Here is a 19,654-nt window from a genome sequence, read left to right on the forward strand (position 1 = left end):
TGAGAGATGACAGAACATTTCCTAAAACAGAACTCTACTACTGTCTCTGGGAGTTTTACTAGGTTGTACCTTGTACCTATTCTGTATGTTTTGATGATGGCATATGTTTGTCTTACTAGAAGCTGCTCAGTCAATGAGTAGAACTTACATTTCTACTGAACTGGTTCTGAAATTGTAGTTGTTGCGGGAAATATGGAGGGGTTAGAGCAGTGTCTCCCAACCTTTTTTGTGCCATGCCCCACCTTAACCTTTCTAAAATTTTTATGTCCCCCCCCATTGTAACATACATAATTTTTAACATTAAAAAATTGATTTGTTCACTTAATAAACATAAATGATAGGTTCTAGGAAGAAATCACTATGAAATTGTTAACAAAACACAGTAAGTAAAATTTCAAAACATATAATGAAAAACAAATTTAAATTCCAAATAATTTTAATACAGATTTTTCTATATTAATTTATTATTTTAATTTAGTGTGATCCTTGCGTTTGATGCTTGCTGCACAGAGATTTTATATTAGGTTCCAATTTGGTTAGCTTTAGTCTCAAGTCTCCACGTTGTGTTATATCCAGCCGATTTCTTTTTTTTTTACCAGTAAATCATTTACAGCACTAAATCCACATTCAGCTAAAAATAAAGATGGAAACACTAGCAATAGTTTTCTTGCACATTTGGTTGAATTTGGGTATTTGATTTCTGTTTCCTCACAAAGCCATGCCATCGCTCCTTTGATATTAAATAAAGCTTTAACTGACTCATCATTTTGCAATTCTGCAAGTTCTTCTTGATACTGCATATTTGATATATCAGACAAATCCACTAACATTGGCTGCATCATCCATGTTGGGAAATCAATTTGTTTTAAATCAGAAAATCTTTCTTTTAAACCAGCCGATAGAATATTCAAATGATTGACAATAACAAGTAAAGCGGTATCAGTTACTTCACATTTTTGGAGCCAATGAAACTGTTTAAACTTTTTGTTGTTAATATGTTTCTGACATAACTCAATATTGGTAATGAAACCAAATATCTTTGCTTTTGCATCGACAAGAGTTTTATTTGTTCCTTGAAGTTGCTTATTTAATATATTTAGTTTTTCAAAGATATCGGCTAAATAACTCACAAATGCTTTACCATCTATTGTTAACAGATACTTCATTTCAGGTTTGTCGCTTAAAAAATCACCCAGAGTATCAAACAGTTCCATAAATCTTTTCAAACAGTTTCCTTTAGATAGCCATCTTACTTCAGTATGAAGTAAAAGTCTCACATGGTCTTCATTTTGTTCTTCACAAAATAGCTTGAAAAGACACTGACATTTGGCACTAGCTTTAATAGCATTAACACACTTTATTACTGTATGTAATACTTCCTTCAGAACAGGCGAGATGTTTTTAGCTACCAAGTTTTCCCTATGAATAACACAATGCACAAGAATCATTTCTAGATTCGCATCTTTCATCAATTTTAAGCAGCCATTTTTCTTGCCCATCATATTGGGAGCACCATCTGCAGCACAAGATGTTATATTTTTCAATGGTATATCATTGACATCTAAGTAGTTTTTTTAGCTTATATATATCTTTGGAGGTAGTGGTGCTTTCTAATCTTTTACAGAACAACATTTCTTCAGCAAAATGTCCTTTATCAATATATCTTACGTAAGTTATCAATACTGCCTCACTGTCTCTCAAAGTTGATTCATCCATTTGCAAGGAGAATTTTCTTGTTTTCAGCTTTTCAATAGATTGTTTTTCAATATCCTCACTCATTTCGTCTATTCTTCTGCTAACAGAATTGTTACTGAGTGGCATAGCTTTTACATCTTTGTCATCTTTTTCAAGAACCGTTTTAATAAATGCTGATATTCACAGTTTTATTAAATTCTCTCCTATAGTGTGATTTTCTCCAGTTTTAGCGATGAATAAAGAAATTTGATAACTAGCCTCAAGAACACGATTATTAGTTGAAGTATGAGCAGTAAATAGAGACTTTAATGTTGTTCTTTTTTCAAAAATTTTCTTTAAAATTTTAAAGTAACTCAAATCTGAATTAATATGAGCACTATGTTTCGCCTTCAAATGCACCTCAAGATGACCTCGTTTCATTGATTCGTTGGTCAAACATTGCTGGCATAAAAGACAAAAAGGAATCCGCTCATCGTGAACAGCGGGCATGAACCCAAATTTTAAATATTCCCCCGAATATTGACAAGTTTTTTTCTTGCTTGCACCACTCATTTTACTATGGGCTATAATAAAAATAAGATCAATTAAAAACTAATATTAAAATATGTGTTAAAATATATTCAATGTGACATAGAGTAAACGTATACTAAAAATTCATATTTATTTAAATGTATATAACACACTTACTACACTACCACCACAAATCAAAAGGTATCTATATTTTTTCCACTTGACAAAATTTTCTGGAAACTTATGCTTCTAAAATTAAAATTGTCATGCATGCACTATTATAGCCTCAATAGTATTTATAAAATATTAGTGCTTTCTAGCCCCGATGCAAGAAGTACTTAATAAAGAGCTTAATATTGATAAAAATAAAATCAAATACTTACCAATTATATCTATACTATATATATGTATATTTATTAAATCAACGAGCTTTTACAACAGTTTTGACTGGCACTTATTTCAAATTAACACCAACTGAATGATGTGAAACACTACAGAAGTTGCGATGGGCCAATTAGGTGAGAATAACTGCGTTGTTTAGCGAGTTTTTAAAACGTCCGGGGTTCCCCGCGGCAGATGGCACGCTCCGCGGTGAACCCAGGACGAAGTTTACTTGATGACGCCAATCACCCAGTTGATATTTTGGTCTCGTCAAACAAAATTATACTTAATAATTATTTACCGCAATTATTTAAGAATTGCATTTTTTGTTAAATTTGGCGCCAATATCTAGCATTGCATTTAAATGGCCCAGGATGAAAGAGTTAAAGTCGTGTGGAGTTCATTTTCAAATTGCCCCCCTGTGGGGCGTGGGCCCCACGTTGGGAAACACCGGGTTAGAGTCATTTAGCTGTGCCACCAGAAATAACAACCGCATTCATCGCAGCTGTTGTGAGATATCAGTAATAGCAAGATAAGTTCCAAATTCAAAGATGTCAAAATGTGCATCTTAGAATTAAATGAAATATGCTAATTAAGCCATTGTTTAAATCTGAGGTAGTTTAATTAGTTAATTCCTTTAGTCATTCAGCAAATGTTAACTGAGTAGTTTTATGTGAAGATCCTATGCTAACCCCTAGCACCCATTTTATTTGTTGTTTATGTATCTGTGTCTTTTGTCAGTTTTTTTTTGTTTGTTTTTTGTTTCTGTTTTTTCTATTTTTCCAAAGCTGGAAAGGGGGAGAGACAGCCAGACAGACTCCCACATGTGCCAGACCAGGATCCACCCAGCACGCCCACCAGGGGGCGACGCTCTGCCCACCAGGGGCTATGCTCTGCCCACCAGGGGGCGATGCTCTGCCACTCTGGGGCGTTGCTCTGTCGCGACTAGAGCCACTCTAGCGCCTGGGGCAGAGGCCAAGGAGCCATCCCCAGCGCCCGGGCCATCTTTGCTCCAATGGAGACTTGCTGAGAGAGGGGAAGAGAGTGACAGAGAGGAAGGAGAGGGGGAGGGGTGGAGAAGCAGATGGGCACTTCTCCTGTGTGCCCTGGCCGGGAATCGAACCCAGGACCCCCTGCACGCCAGGCCAACGCTCTACCACTGAGCCAACTGGCCAGGGCTTTTGTCAGTTTTTATTAACTTAACAAATAGTTAATAAATTTTATTTTTTTATTCCAAAGTTTTATTTTTTCTGACCTTAGAAGAGGTCAGAAGACTGACCTCTTCTGTTTCTTTATTAATTTTTTCTTCGATATTATTTTTTTTTGTTTTCATTCTTATTCATTGTTCTTTTATTTTTTTTTATTTTATTTTTTTTTCATTTTTCTGAAGCTGGAAACAGGGAGAGACAGGCTCCCGCATGCGCCTGACCGGGATCCACCCAGCACGCCCACCATGGGGCGACGCTCTGCCCACCAGGGGGCGATGCTCTGCCCATCCTGGGCGTCGCCATGTTGCGACCAGAGCCACTCTAGCGCCTGAGGCAGAGGCCACAGAGCCATCCCCAGTGCCTGGGCCATCTTTGCTCCAATGGAGCCTTGGCTGCGGGAGAGGAAGAGAGAGACAAGGAGGAAAGCGCGGCGGAGGGGTGGAGAAGCAAATGGGCGCTTCTCCTGTGTGCCCTGGCTGGGAATCGAACCGGGTCCTCCACACGCTAGGCCGATGCTCTACTGCTGAGCCAACCGACCAGGGCCATTGTTCTTTTATTTGTTTATTCCCACCCTTTATATTTTAATACTTTGTGAATTTAATTCCTAATAATTTAGGTATATAAGCATTTAAGTACATTTATTTATCTCTGCTCTACCTATATCTTACTGTCACTGATATGTGGTATTTGAACCATTGCTATTTCTTAGATGCTTGGTGATATCAAATTAGAGCTTTTTCTTTGATGAAACATTGTATTTAAAAACATTTAATGTTTACATGTACCAGGGTATTTAATTTTTCTGGTTTTGTGATTAATTTCTTTCTTTGTTGTAATAGAAAACATCATCTATATTACAGAGAATCAGATGTTGGAAATATCTAGCATGAAATTTTAAATACTGTAACAGGTCTAGGGCTCTAATCCAAAAAGAGAACAGTATGTGAAATCAGAAGGGTAATTCAGCAGAGAGATGGAAACTATAAGAAAAAATAAAATAAAAATACTACATATGAAAAACATGGTTAAGAGAAAAGAGTGTGTTCAATAGGATCTTCAGTGGACTCAACTCAGCCAAAAGAAGATAGGTCAACAGAAATTACCTCGACCAAAACACAGAGTGAAAACCAAACAGAACAGAACATTCAGAGCCATGGGATAAGATCAAAGGTTCTAATATGCTGGTATCTGGAATTACAGAAATAAGAGAGAGAATGGAACAAAAATATTTGAAGAGATAATGGCCGAAAATATTCCAAAACTAATATAAGACATTTACCCACAAATCCCAGATGGTCAGAGAATAAGAAGGCAGATGCAAAAAAAAAAAAGTATTGCCACCACTCAGCACTAACATCACTCAAGACTGAATCCCATAAGCTCTGCCATTGTCATGCCTTACAAAGCAAACACTCCTGCCAGTATTATCAATTCAAACGTACACGATGACTATTGCACGATACTCACCTCTATGTACAAGTCTTACTCTGTGAAAATGACTGGTCCACCCTAGTTCATAAGCCTTTATCCTGGCTGTAAAAGAGCTTGCGGGTGTGCATTTTCTGGGAAAGTGGGACCCATACTATGACAAATTACAAAATGTAGAGAAAGTAAGTAAAAGTCTACTACCCGTGTTAAAAAAACAAATAAACCAAAATAAATAAGTAAATAATTAAAAACCCCTCCATCTAACTAGCCAGCTACTATTGTACAGTAAACTATCTGGTGAAGATACTGCATCCCCAGAGGACCTTTCTATAAGACAAATACTTTACCTCAATGTGGTAACACTCTTAAAAGCAGCTTCCCAATCTGAGGGACATTAGCGATCATCTGTGGTGTGTAAAGCCACATGATAAATAAGCAAACATCTTCCCAGAATGTCATTTTTGCTTAATGGCAAGTAATGTACAATGCAGATATATATAAACGCATGTGCATGCACACACAAGAGTTTATTAGGGCGTACAGCTCAGCACTTCAATGAACTCGTAATCATTCATGAAAAAAACTCAAAGAAATGTCACTCTTAGAGGTGCCAACTGTGGCACCTGCCAGACTGTCTTCACCTGCCATACTGTCAACATCAGAAGTTTCAGGAGCCGCACATGGAACCATTAGCAGCTCTGTATGCACAGCACAGTCATACAGTAATGTGGACCCAATTATAACAGTTACGCCCAGTGACTAGATATGGGACAAGCGTGTCGATAAGGTGAGCAGAGAGATCCTCTAGGTAGGTACCTGACAAAGAGAAGCCACTGAACAAGGAAAAAGGCACTGACATGAGGAGATGGGGACGGGGCAAGGAGGTGCCTTTCAGAAGAGAAACATTTATTGAGCCTTTCCTAAGCAGCAGGCAATGCACTAGATGCTGGGGCAACAGCAGACAACATTCCAAGCCTCCACGACCTGGCACTAAAAAACCATTACCATCTGCCTGTCCATTTTTCCGGAGGCCCATCTCCTATTTAAATTCCTGGTAATGGTATTTCTTTTCTATAGTCTCAGGTAAAATTGAAAATGGACAGAAAAAGCCAAAAGATGGCTGAAAAGAAAATCAAGACCCTGGGATATAACTGGGGTAGAAGCATCAAAGCAAGGCATTTTATTTGTTGTTTATGTATCTGTGTCTTTTGTCAGTTTTTGTTGTTGTTGTTTTTTGTTTGTTTGTTTGTTTTTCTATTTTTCCGAAGCTGGAAACGGGAGAGGCAGCCAGACAGACTCCCGCATGCGCCCGACCAGGATCCACCCGGCACATCCACCAGGGGCGACGCTCTGCCCACCAGGGGCTATGCTCTGCCCACCAGGGGGCGATGCTCTGCCCCTCTGGGGCATCGCTCTGTCGCGACCAGAGCCACTCTAGCGCCTGGGGCAGAGGCCAAGGAGCCATCCCCAGCGCCCGGGCCATCTTTGCTCCAATGGAGACTCGCTGAGGGAGGGGAAGAGAGAGACAGAGAGGAAGGATAGGGGGAGGGGTGGAGAAGCAGATGGGCACTTCTCCTGTGTGCCCTGGCCGGGAATCGAACCCCGGGACCCCTTGCACACCAGGCCGACGCTCTACCACTGAGCCAACCGGCCAGGGCTTTTGTAAATTTTTATTAACTTAACAAATAGTTAATAAATTTTATTTTTTTATTCCAAAGTTTCATTTTTTCTGACCTTAGAAGAGGTCAGAAGACTGACCTCTTCTGTTTCTTTATTAATTTTTTCTTCGATATCATTTTGTTTGTTTTCATTCTTATTCATTGTTCTTTTGTTTGTTTATTCCCACCTTTTATATTTTAATACTTTGTGAATTTAATTCCTAATAATTTAGGTATATAAGCATTTAAGTACATTTATTTATCTCTGCTCTAGCTATATCTTATTGTCACTGATATGTGGTATTTGAACCATTGCTATTTCTTAGATGCTTGGTGATATCAAATTAGAGCTTTTTCTTTGATAAAACATTGTATTAAAAACATTTAATGTTTACATGTACCAGGGTATTTAATTTTTCTGGTTTTGTGATTAATTTCTTTGTTTGTTGTAATAGAAAACATCATCTATATTACTTTTAGATAATGGCCTAGTTAACAGTGGTTGGCAAACTCATTAGTCAACAGATCCAAATATCAACAGTATAATGATTGAAATTTCTTTTGAGAGCCAAATTTTTTAAACTTAAACTATATAAGTAGGTACATTCCTTATCAAGGTAGCGCCCACATGTGATATTTTGTGGAAGGGCCACACTCAAGGGGCCAAAGAGCCGCATGTGGCTCGCGAGCCGCAGTTTGCCAACCAGGGGCCTAGTATATAGTCAATTTCAAAATTTTTTTATGTGCACTTAAAAAAGTACATCGAATTTGATTTAAATTACCATGTCTATCTTATTGGTTAAACCAGTTGGTTCATTATTTTTTTTCCACTTATTTTATCATTGAAGAAGCTAAATTAGTCTCCCATATTTATTTGTATTTCTTGTTTTTTTGTAAAAACATTTTGCTATTATTAGGTATATAAATATTCATGAGTGTAAGGTTTATAAATATATCATGACCCTGGCTTCTTTTGATTTATATTTGCCAGATAAGTCCTTGTTGATTCTTTTACTTCTAACTGTACAGTGTCACTGTGTTTCAAACTTAATTTTTCAGTGTACCTTGTCTAACTATGCAATTCCATCTAATTCTTTTTCTTTTGTTACCTTTTCATTTATTTTCTTTAAAGGATGTGTATTCTGAGATTTCTAGTTGGTCTTTTTATACTGGAAAATAGTACATGCAGAGTATTATTTAGACTCTATGTGAATCGTTCTTTTAAACGACATTTATCACTTCTTACCCCTGACCACTCACCCTCTCTCACAACAACTTTCCCACATGGATGAGTCACCTTGTACATCAGCATGATCACTCAAGTTCACAGGCTGACCTGTGACCACCACTGCCATAGTAGTTCAATCTAAGTTCTGCGTTCAGATAGATTCACCGCTCACTGTCATCACTTTTCCACAACTTTTCCTTTCTTTTCTTGACTGGATAAAGTTTATTTCTTTAAGAACTGTTCATTGGACTACATTTCCTAAATTCATTCATGTTTTAAATTCCTGAGGTTGATGATTTCTTTGTGTCTGGATAATGCAATGACTATAAAAATCTCTTATTGTTTTCTTTTTCAAAGACACCAAATAAATGTACATTTGATTTTCTCTGCTATAACTTTTATTTTTCTCTCTAGTCCTTTAAAACTATTTTGATTTGGTTTCATGTTCTCAAACTTGCCCTTTCATGACCTTGATTTTGTTTTATCTATTCTGTTTTCTGTTTCTTCCAAATGTACTTTTTTGTTTGTGTGATGTTCTTATTTTTCCCTTCCATGCTTCTCATTTCTTCTTTCAGTATTTATGAATACTATAGTTTCATTAAATTCTCTGATTTCCAGGAGGACTGTTCAAAGTTTTTATCAGCTTTATGGCAGTATATTTAAAGTGTGTGTTATGGATTTGTGTGTGAGTGTGTGTGTGTATATATATAATTTATCATATGTCTTTCTTATCTTTTTATTAGAGGGTTACCATTTCAATTCCATAAATGTTTCTTATTTTTTAATAAAAACTTATGACTGAGCTAGGAATGGGGGAAGTTCTTCGCAGAAATTAGTTGAACTGTAGAGTGGCACTACTTTTACCCCAATCTGTGCCTAATGTGATTAGTTCCAATGGTTCAAATTCATTCTCAGCAGGAAAATTATTTTGTTGAGTGAGTTTTAAGTCTGCTTTGATCATTAAAAGAAGATACTGGGTTGTGGGTTTCTGTATTTAGTTTTTAATTTATTTTGTTCAGAATGAAGCTTAACTGTTTTCACTGGTTATAAAATAGAACCTCAAAGGAAGTATAAAACAACCAAGGAAGCATAAAGGAAGAGGTAAGAATCACTCATAATTTCACCACTTAGAGATAATTGTCATCATTTTTATATCAGTTTATAATTTTAAAGCATTTAATTTTTATGGCATTTATATGGCATATATATTTATATATTGGTATGTATATTGTATATATACACAAAGAAAAAATGGTACATATTTGTGTATGTATACATGTATACACATATACAATATATGTGTACATGTATACTTAGTGTATAACACATAAAAATGCACTTATATTTTATATATATTACATTTTTATATATTATATATTTTATATATATTACATATTATAATAAAATATATATAATATATAAAAATATAATAAAGGGATCTCACTTAATTTTTTCTCTATTGGTTATTCCTGAAGTTTCCAAACTGTACACTGAAGTGCCCTGAGGTAAACTCATAGAGTATCATGGGAATTTTTTTAATCTTGAGAGATATGTAGTGATAATAATGGTAGCTCTTGGATAACTTGTGACCTACTAGGCTGAGGTAGTTTACAAAGCTGGCCTGATGCAGTTAAAAGCAAGTATTCTGAAAAACAATTCAAGAGAGGAAACTAGGGTGACGGTGTCCACTCTGATTCCAAGGCTTGGAGAAGTGTGTGGCACCAAATGTCAAGTACATTCCATTAATAAGTAATCATGGCTAATTAAGAATAAAGTGAACCATATTTATTTCAATTTATGGATATTTTTTTCAAGCATAGAGACCTATACATTAATCAAATTTATGATAGAATACTGTTATTTTCAGACCTCCACAGTTTCAAAATATTTACCTCTTTTGATCCTTTCTCAGAAACCTCTTGGCGGGTGTGTTCTTGAAAATAGAAAACAAACTGATAAAGAGGATCCAGGAAGTGGGAGATTTATCACAGGCGGGCAGAAATGGGAATTCCCAATATAATGACAGGTTGCTCAGTTTAAAACTTTGACCCGTTTTTCTGCTGAGCTGTTGGTCTTTTTCTTCACCTTATTAGGGATATAAACATTTTTTCTTGTTACCAATTATTTCTCTAATTATTTTGGCCTTTTGATTTGTCTATGGAATTCTTTGTTTGCTACACAGAAATTTAATAATTTCATGTGATCAGATTGGTTAAGCTGAAGATAATTTTGACTGTCAGACTCTCCTTAGTTAAAACAGAGACCAATGAGGACTGAAACCAGGGTGCAGGGTGGCACAGATGAAGGAATACTAGATTGCAAGGCAGACGTGGGTTAAGGCTACAGGACTGTTACAGTTATAGCAATTAAGCCAGTTGCTTGATTTCATTGGATTTCAGATTTGGTATCTACAAAATGATAAGGCTTTTTACTAGATATCTGCTAAGCCCCTCCCAGCTCTATGTATTGATCAATTTTGACTGATAAAATGGAAGTCATTTGACAACAAATTTAAACTGGTTCTTGGAAAAATGCTGGAAACTACCAACAGCAAAAAATTCAGGTAAAGCCATGAGACTAAGTATCTTAAAACACTAAGAAAAGCAGATTGAAATTCTACAATAATTCACACTGATTGCTGTTACAGGACATGAAGGAAAGAAAGGACGTGTTCAAAGTTTGACTATGGTCTTGTCATACAATGGTTGTTCAAATGGCAGATGGGCCATCAAGAGGCCTGGAAATGTCAAGTCAGTTTCCACTAAGTTTTTCACTGGCAAAGAGGAAACACTTGGGAATCTGCAGAAACTCCACCTGTAATGTGCTTTGAATACAAACATTTTCTTCTGTTTTTATGTTCTGGAAGAGACAACTAATTTACAAAATAGAGAAAGTGACAGGGGAACTCTGAGACTCACAGAAGAGTCTGTAAAGAACTTTCTCCTTCTTCAGCTCAGGCAGGAGATAGGGCAGGAGTGGGTGACAAAAAGGAGTTCCCTGCTTTTGCAACTCTTTCTCCTTCGCCCTAATTTGCCACCCCACCCAACTTCTGTTAATTGTAGTACTATGATGAGGATGTAACTTTCAACCTTATCTGCAAACAGGAATGAGACATTACACATATTTGTTCTGATATGGTACTAACTTTTTATTAATATTAAATAAAATGAAACTACTTCTCAGCCAATTTGCATCTTTCACATTTCTTTTTCCAGAATATAATCTGGGGAACAAAATCTCTCACCTCTGGTCTGGACTCCTTTTATTTTTTCCTATTTTTCACTGCTATTTGGTATGTAGTCTCAGACATACACAGTGATAAATGCATCACAGTTATATAATTTGTGAATATTTCATTTGATCTTGTTGGAAATCACACAGTAAAAACCATTTCATTAGTATCTGAGATAAAATAATATGAACTTCAAGCTTCATTCAAGATATATGGTTGAATGAGCTGGAAAAACCATTCTATTTGCACACATTCAAGACATCTATTTGGGCAGTAGATTATCAAATAGCAGACTAAATAGAGTAAAGGCATTAGGTTTTTAGATTGTTTTGGAATCATTTTAGATGAATTCCAAATTAGAAAAATAATTTATATGCATTAAAAAGCAACTACAGGCCCTGGCCGGTTGGCTCAGCAGTAGAGCATCGGCCTGGCATGCGGGGACCTGGGTTCGATTCCCAGCCAGGGCACATAGGAGAAGCGCCCATTTGCTTCTCCACCCCCACCCCCTCCTTCCTCTCTGTCTCTCTCTTCCCCTCCCGTAGCCAAGGCTCCATTGGAGCAAAGATGGCCCGGGCGCTGGGGATGGCTCCTTGGCCTCTGCCCCAGGCACTAGAGTGGCTCTGGTCGTGGCAGAGCGACCCCCCGGAGGGGCAGAGCATCGCCCCCTGGTGGGCAGAGCATCGCCCCTGGTGGGCGTGCCAGGTGGATCCCAGTCCGGCGCATGCGGGAGTCTGTCTGACTGTCTCTCCCCATTTCCAGCTTCAGAAAAAAAATACAAAAAAAAATAAAAAATAAAAAACCAACTAAAATTACTACATATTAGAGACTATGTATAAAATATTTATAATCATTGTAAAGCTGTTTTAATAATGATTTTATATGCCCACATAATGCTAACCATTTAAAAAATGTCAGATGGTTTTTATTATAACAATAATGCAAAAAATGTTGCAAACTACTCAACTATAGGCAAAAGCACAGCACCACTACCTTAACACACTATTGTGCAAATTTTGCTATCTACCCTCACATTTTTGTCTTATGCAGGTGTTTATGTAGTTATAGTTGTATTTATCTGTATTTAATTCTCTACCAAGTGTACTTTTGCATTTATTATGTTTTTCCAACCTTATTTATAGTAATAGACATAATAATAGTTCAAGTATTTGTATTGTAATTTGCTTAAACGTTGCTCATTTGTTGAATAGTCAGTCTCTTAATTAATTAATTTATTTTTTTAGTGAGTGACAGACAGAGAGACAAAAACAGACATACAGGAAGGGAGAGAGATGAGAAGCATCAACTCATAGTTGCAGCTCCTTAGTTGTTCATTGATTGTTTTCTCATACATGCCTTGATTGGAGGCTCCAGCTGAGCCAGTGATCTTGCTCAAGCCAGCAACCTTGGGATCAAGCTAGCAACTTTGGGCTTCAAGCCAGTGATCTTTGGGCTCAAGCCAGGACCACGAGGTCATGTCTACGATCCAGTGTTCAAGTTGGTGACCTCAGGGTTTCCAACCCAGGTCTTCAGCATTCCAGGCCAACACTCTATACACTGCACTACTGCTTGGTCAGGTTAGATAGGTTTTTATTTTTTATTAAAAAATATCACTGCTGTAAATATATACTTATTTATGTATATATACATATTCATTTTTTACCCATTTTGGATTATATTATTAAGAAGTATAATTACTAAGTTAAAGTATGTAACTTTTTGAAGGTTCTTGGCATATATAACGAAATAGCTTTAGAAAATAATTACATACTTTTAGAGTGCAATTAGTAATGTATAAATTGCTAGTTTTACCGAACCACTGCCAGAATAGAAATTATTAAAGGAATGAATTCAATAGATTTAATAATAGTTTTCTTGTTTTGTTTTAGGTAAATGGTCTTGGCAGAATAGCTTCAGTTCTGTTCTAGAAATCCAGTTGTGGTTGAAATGGAACAAGAGATTGAAGGCTTTGTGCGTGACGTTTAGCAGTAAGAGAGAGTGAGACATAGTTCTTTCAGTAGGGTGTAGAGCGGAGTGTGAAAGGGTTTCTGGGTAGAAAACCCAGGGGTTTTCTCCTACTTTGTACATTTGGGTTTTAAAGTTTGGCTTATTCGTCTATTCTCTGATTATGATTTTGTTGGAAGTAAAGGACAATCGCTACCACCTGCCACTTTAGTGAGGGATTTATTTTTGCATCACCAAACACTGTTGTGTATGCAGTAGCTGAAGATAGGTTCTCATTTGAAGCTTAACCTGGGCCCTCTGTCAAAGCTCTGCAGCCATGGGAAGTCTAGCAAACGAGTTATGAGCCCTGTCTGGTGAGGAGGTAACTTTTGAATTGAAAGTCTGACTTTAGAGACACCAGTAGATTTTTTTGAAGCATGTTTTATACATTTTGGTACTTGGGAGGCTTGAGACTTCAAACACCCTCAGACTACTTGTCAGTTTGAGCAAATGATTCAACTGCTTCTAAAATTGGCAGCATGCAGGACAAAGGGGCCTGGCCAGGGACTTGTGTTTTAGGCATGAATGAAAGTCTGCTACTTTGAAAGGTGTGTGTGTGTGTGCTATATACATGTGTGTGTCTACTGACAAGGAAAGTATTTGTTTGGAAGTACACTTGTTATCTAAGTAATATAGGGGTGAGAGAGAAAATACAACCTATTTTTAATCTTTAGCTGAAAGACCTCTTATTTTCTGTCTCAGTTGCAAACTAGGACTGTTTTAATTAAGGCATAATGTAAGGTGAACATACCATCCCACTCATTAATTAGGGGTGTGTGTGTGTGTGTGTGTGTGTGTACACACAGGAATCTATGTTCAGCATTTGAAATAGGTTGGTGAACCATCAAAGGAAACATGGGCTTCAGCGTTTTTGTTTTCAAAGACAGTAGGAGTTTCTGGGTTTCAGCAGTTACAGCCTCTGGGGAAAGAGCTGAGAAGAACCAGGGGGATGGAGGATCCAGGAGAGAGAGGGAGTGGCTAATAGAACATGCTCCTGGGACATGGCTTGTTCATTCACAAAGGAACGGCTCCTCAGGCAGCAGGCATTGGAGGAAATAGTCCAGGGCTTGATAGTGAATTCGGAAATGATGAGCAAGAGAAAATAACTGAAGTAACAGGAATGGCGGACTTGGCCTGGGAAAGCATGCTGAAGATGGAAAAAACAAACAAACCTGGATATAGAGACCAGGTAGGAAGGAGGCAGTACAGAAAAGTCACAAATGTGAGGTCAGTCTTACCTTTGTCATTTTAGAAAATCAGCATTAAATGTACATCTCAGGAATTTACATATAAAATACATGCAGGAATTTCTTTATCTTATTAAGAATATTACAAAAATTATAGTGCTTTCACTTTTGGTTTTATATCCAAATGAATTAGAAGCAGGAATCTGAGCAGGTATGTGTGTATTCCTATTCATAGCTGTATTATCACAATAGTCAAAGGGTGGAAGCCACCCAAGTGTCCATCAGTAGATTAATGGTTAAACAAAATGTGGTATAGGCATACAGTGAAATATTATTCTGCCTTAAAAAGCAAGGAAATTCTGATACAGGCTACAACATGAATGACCCTTGAGAATATAATGTTGAGGGAAATAAGCCAATGACAAAGGACAAATACTATATAAATCCATTTATATGAACATAGAGTAGTCAAATTCATAGAGACAGAAGGTAGAAGGGTGGTTGCCAGGGCCTGGTGGGAGGGGGAGAATGGAGAGTGTTTAGTGGGTAAAGAGTTTCAGTTGGGGAAGATGAAAAGTTCTGGAAATGGATGGTGGGGGTGGCCACACAACAATGTGAATGTACTTAATGCCCCTGAATTGTGTTATTAAAAATTGTTCTCTTTTTTGCAGCTGAATTCTAGTTTCAAGGCTTTATTTTATGATCAGAAAATATGCTTGGTACAAGTTCTATTTTTCTGAATTTGCTGATGTTGTTTTTGTGGCCCAACATATGATCAATTCTTGAGAATGATCCATGTACACTGGAGAAAAATGTATACTCAGTCACTTTTGGATGAAATGTCCTGTAGATGTCTATCATATCCAGGTGCTCTAGTGTTTTGTTTAAGGCCACTATGTCTTTGTTGATTCTCTGTTTGGATGACCGATCTAGAGCCGTCAGCAGTGTATTAAGGTCTCCAAGTATGATTGTATTTTTGTCAGTTTTTGTTTTAAGGTCAATAAGTAGCTGTCTTATATATTTTGGTGCTCCTTGGTTTGGTGCATATATATTAAGAATTGTTATGCCTTCTTGATTCAGTGTCCCCTTAATCATTATGAAATGGCCATTTTTGTCTCTGAGTACTTTTCTGTCTTGTAGTCAGCATTATCAGATATGAGTATTGCTACACCTGCTTTTTTTTTGGATGTTATTTGCTTGGAGTATTGTTTTCCAGCCTTTCACTTTGAATTTGTTTTTATCCTTGTTACTTAGATGAGTTTCCTGTAGGCAGCATACAGTGGATTTTCTTTTTTAATCCATTCTGCTACTCTGCCTTTTTATTGGTGAGTTTAATCCGTTTACATTTAGTGTAATTATTGACACTTGTGAGTTCCCTATTGCCATTTTATAGATTGCTTTCTATTAGTTTTGTGTCTTGTTTGATCCTTCTCTTTCATTTTTCTATCTTTTGTTTTTATTTGGTTGTATTCCATACTTCTTTCTTCTGTTGCTATCTTTTTTAAATCATGTGCTTCTGTGGTGTTTTTTCGATGGTGGTTACCATTAAGTAATGAAAAGGGTTCCTATCCTGTTCATTGTAGTGCACTATTTTGTGAGTACTTTTGTACTCCATCGTCCTTTGCTACTGTTAATCTCCATCCTCTTTCCCCCCTTTCTTTTTGTTGTTGTCACAGTTTAAATTTGGTTTTATTGTGTTCTTCTTGGAGCTTTTACTTGTGGCTTTGTTGTTTTTTTTTTGTTCTTTGTATCTGATTGGAGAACCCCCTTTAGTAATTCCTGGAGTGGGGGTTTTCTTTTTTTTTTTTCATTTTTCTGAAGCTGGAAACAGGGAGAGACAGTCAGACAGACTCCCGCATGCGCCCGACCGGGATCCACCCGGCACGCCCACCAGGGGCGACGCTCTGCCCACCAGGGGGTGATGCTCTGCCCATCCTGGGCATCGCCATGTTGCGACCAGAGCCACTCTAGCGCCTGAGGCAGAGGCCACAGAGCCATCCCCAGTGCCCGGGCCATCTTTGCTCCAATGGAGCCTTGGCTGCAGGAGGGGAAGAGAGAGACAGAGAGGAAAGCACGGCGGAGGGGTGGAGAAGCAAATGGGCGCTTCTCCTGTGTGCCCTGGCCAGGAATCGAACCCGGGTCCTCCGCACGCTAGGCCAACGCTCTACCGCTGAGCCAACCGGCCAGGGCTGGAGTGGGGGTTTTCTGGTGATAAATTCCCTCATCTTTTCTGTATCTGTGAATGTTTTTATTTCTCCTTCGTATTTGAAGGTTAGCTTTGATGGGTATAGTATTTGTGGCTCAAAGTTCCTCTCTTTCAGGACTTTAAATATTGGGGTCCACTCTCTTCTAGCTTGTAGAGTTTCTGTTGAGAAATCGGATGATAATCTAATGGGCCTTCCTTTATATGTTGTATTCTTCTTTTCCCTGGCTGCCTTGAGAATTTTTTCTTTGCAGTTGGTTTGTGCCAATTTCATTATGATGTGCCTTGGAGTAGGTTTGTTAGGGGTAAGAAAACTCGGAGTTCTGTTTGCTTCTTGAATTTGGGACATAAAAGTGAAACTAAGAGACATTGTTAAGAGTGTGGTGGTTACGGGGGAGGTGGAAGAGGGAAAGGGGGAGGGGGAGGGGCACAAAGAAAACTAGATAGAAGGTGACAGAGGACAATCTGACTTTGGGTGATGAATATGCAACATAATTGAACGACAAGATAACCTGGACTTGTTATCTTTGAATATATATATCCTGATTTATTGATGTCGCCCCATTAAAAAAATAAAATTATTAAAAAATTAAAAAATACAAAAAAAATTGTTAGAATGATAAATTTTGTTAGTATATTTTATCATAATTACAAAAGCAGAAGGCCATATATATAGAATTATATTTCATAAAATTATATTAATAATCTTGCCAGTCATAGTTTGGAATTCTAGGGTATGCTTACAGTGACTTAAATTTTTATAACAAATTTTTAGTATCTGAGATCTTTTTTTCTTTTTTAAAATTTTATTTAGAAAATTAAAATTAAATGGGTGACAATAATCAATAACGGTACATAGATTTCAGGTAAACTTTCTCTAGCATTTGAACTATTGATTATGTTGTGTATCCATCACCCAAATTCAAATCATTTTTTGTCACTGTATATTTCTCTCTCTTAACCCCACTTCACTTTTATCTGTTCATGAATCTCAGTTTTATATCTCACCTATGTGTGAAATCATATAATTCTTAACTTTTTCTGATTTACTTATTTCACTCAGTATATAATGTTCTCAAGGTCCATCCATATTGTCATAAACGGCAATATGTCATCATTTTTTATGGCTGAGTAGTATTTCATTATATATATATATATATACACATCTTCTTTATCCAATCCTCTATCAAAGGACATCTTTTACATATATAAGGTTTAGCTCAGTCTTTTACACATGTTCCAAGTCTGGATATCAAAATCACTTATTAAAGTTTATAAATACACAAAATACAAATTTCTGGGCTCTGCCCCTGACCCATTGAATCATAATCTCTGGGGTTTGCAGCCAAAAAGGAGTATTTTAACAGGGCCTTCAATAAACCTTATGAAGAATATTAATACTAAATTCTCAGAATTCTCTTTTCTCTTTCAGACATGTGGGTCTATGGGGATATGCAGAGAGCAAAGTTCTTTTCAATTTTATCCTTTCAACAAATGTAGGAAAGACTACTCTGGGAAAATAATACTTCATCATTTTGATAACTTATAAAAAAGCACAAGCATTTTGTGAAAGGGAATGGATGAGCACCAATAACATCTAATACAGAATTATTGCTATCCTTGGTGAGTAGGGGTTTAGTGAGGCATAATTTTATTTAGAAAAAAATAAAGAAACTTGACAGTTCTAAAACCTCAAAAGTTGTGCCCTGGCCGGTTGGCTCAGCGGTAGAGCGTCCGCCTGGCGTGCGGGGGACCTGGGTTCGATTCCCGGCCAGGGCACATAGGAGAAGTGCCCATTTGCTTCTCCACCCCCCACCCGCTCCTTCCTCTCTGTCTCTCTCTTCCCCTCCTGCAGCCAAGGCTCCATTGGAGCAAAGATGGCCCGGGCGCTGGGGATGGCTCCTTGGCCTCTGCCCCAGGCGCTAGAATGGCTCTGGTCGTGGCAGAGCGACGCCCGGAGGGGCAGAGCGTCGCCCCTGGTGGGCGTGCCGGGTGGATCCCGGTCGGCGCATGCGGGTAGTCTGACTGTCTCTCCCCGTTTCCAGCTTCAGAAAAAAAAAAAATAAAAAAAAATAAATAAATAAATAAATAAAACCTCAAAGGTTGTGAAGATACACACACACACACACACACACTATTTCTTCTTTCAGTTGACATATATATATATATGCCTGTGTAGAGCAGGACCTTTGGGTTTATACATAGGAAGAATACAAACGCAAAGACCTTAAAATTCAAGCAAGTAGGTGATGGTTCTCAATCTTTTTAACTGGCTATGAGTACATGTGCTCAACGGATCATGGGTAGCAGTGGTTCTAGAACAATTGAAAAAGGTGCTCGTGGAAGATTTTCTACCAAAACATGTTTTTAATGACAAATATGATTTGTTTTGGACAAGCCTTTATTTTACTCTGCTTTTAAATATTATATGTATTTAGCCATTTAACCTTTTTCTTTTCTGTCCAACCTTTTATTTTCTATGAGAAAGTATTGCTAACCATTTTGACAGACCCAGAACGTTTCACAAGCACGGTTGGCAAGGGATTGCTGTAATTATTTCAAGCATGAAAATAAGTATTTCTACACACATTCTTTATTACCTTAAGGAAAATTGGACAAGAAACTGAAAACATTTTAACAACTGTGGCAGGACAAGGTATTAATAATTTAATGGAGCAATTTCCTCCATACCCCACCCCTTTCTTGCCCTAGTGGAGCAGACTTATCCAAAAAAAAAAAACAACCCAAAACCCCCAAAACAACAAATAGGAGCTGACTGGTCCCATGGAAGATTGTCAGGAAGGCTTTTGTGAAGGCAAAAGCTTAGACGTTGCAGCCTTGTAGGCAGCCATCAGAGTTGCTATGACTGAGGTGATGCCCACTGAGGGTCTCAGGAAGAAACATCTTTGTCATTTCTGTA

At 37.4% G+C, this 19,654-nt stretch overlaps 1 long non-coding RNA gene across 2 annotated transcripts in view; it reads left to right on the top strand.

Annotated features, from left to right (window-relative positions):
- The window catches only part of LOC136386919 (uncharacterized), a 150,646-nt gene that overhangs the window by 26,277 nt on the left and 104,715 nt on the right, over positions 1–19,654 (top strand). The gene's annotated exons all lie outside the window — the stretch shown is intronic.

Source organism: Saccopteryx leptura, unplaced genomic scaffold, assembly GCF_036850995.1.
Source record: "Saccopteryx leptura isolate mSacLep1 unplaced genomic scaffold, mSacLep1_pri_phased_curated manual_scaffold_21, whole genome shotgun sequence".
In the NCBI taxonomy this organism is placed as follows: Eukaryota; Metazoa; Chordata; class Mammalia; order Chiroptera; family Emballonuridae; genus Saccopteryx; species Saccopteryx leptura.